The following is a 667-nucleotide window of genomic DNA, read 5'->3' on the forward strand; positions in this document are numbered from 1 at the left end:
TTTCATGGTGCTTTTGAATTACGAGTTCATCAAAACAGGGTACTGAATGCGTTGATTTTTTCCACAATTTGTGGATTACCCCAGAACATTCCTACCGCGACTATGCTACAGAATTAAAATTCTATGAATCCGCAATGAATGAAATAAACGAACGATGGAAAAAGAGCCACTCCACCTTCATCATATTAGAGCAACCTCGTTCCCAATTTCTTTCTTCTCTGCGTCCATCGACTGAGGGGGCAGAGAAGAGAGACCGTGGACAGAGGCTACAAGATTTGAGACGAGTGAGCCATTAATGTCCCTTATGGTCAGCAGTCTGTTGGTTTTTGCCTCCGGTAGACCACCGGTAATGGCTGTGTCGCAGAGATTTTCGTTGTCTTTTAATCTTTGAAATAATCATGCTGATCCAAACCCAAGAAATGCTCACAACAACTCATCTTAAAAGGTATGCTTTAACTTTAAGCAAATAATATTTGACTTGATGGCTTAATTTTCTTCAAAAAGTTCAATTTAGGATTTAAACGTCACCCTTTAAGTCCCCAAGATAGATGTAGGCAGAAAAATATTTTCTCAGAGAAAATGACAGTTTTACGACAAAACCGACGAGAACAATCCTTAGAAGATTACATTGAAACATCACCTATGTTGCAATCTTTAAATCTTTAAA

The 667-nt window shown here is 38.4% G+C and overlaps 1 long non-coding RNA gene across 1 annotated transcript in view; it reads left to right on the forward strand.

Moving 5' to 3' along the window:
- The first annotated feature begins 256 nt into the window (after positions 1-256).
- Positions 257-667, forward strand: part of LOC138031930 (uncharacterized) — a 4,595-nt gene continuing 4,184 nt past the window's right edge. Inside the window, exon 1 of the long non-coding RNA XR_011128253.1 lies at positions 257-445. This is a non-coding gene — a long non-coding RNA (uncharacterized lncRNA). The remainder of the gene's footprint in view (positions 446-667) is intronic.

This window comes from Montipora capricornis, chromosome 2, assembly GCF_036669925.1.
Source record: "Montipora capricornis isolate CH-2021 chromosome 2, ASM3666992v2, whole genome shotgun sequence".
NCBI classification, from domain to species: Eukaryota; Metazoa; Cnidaria; class Anthozoa; order Scleractinia; family Acroporidae; genus Montipora; species Montipora capricornis.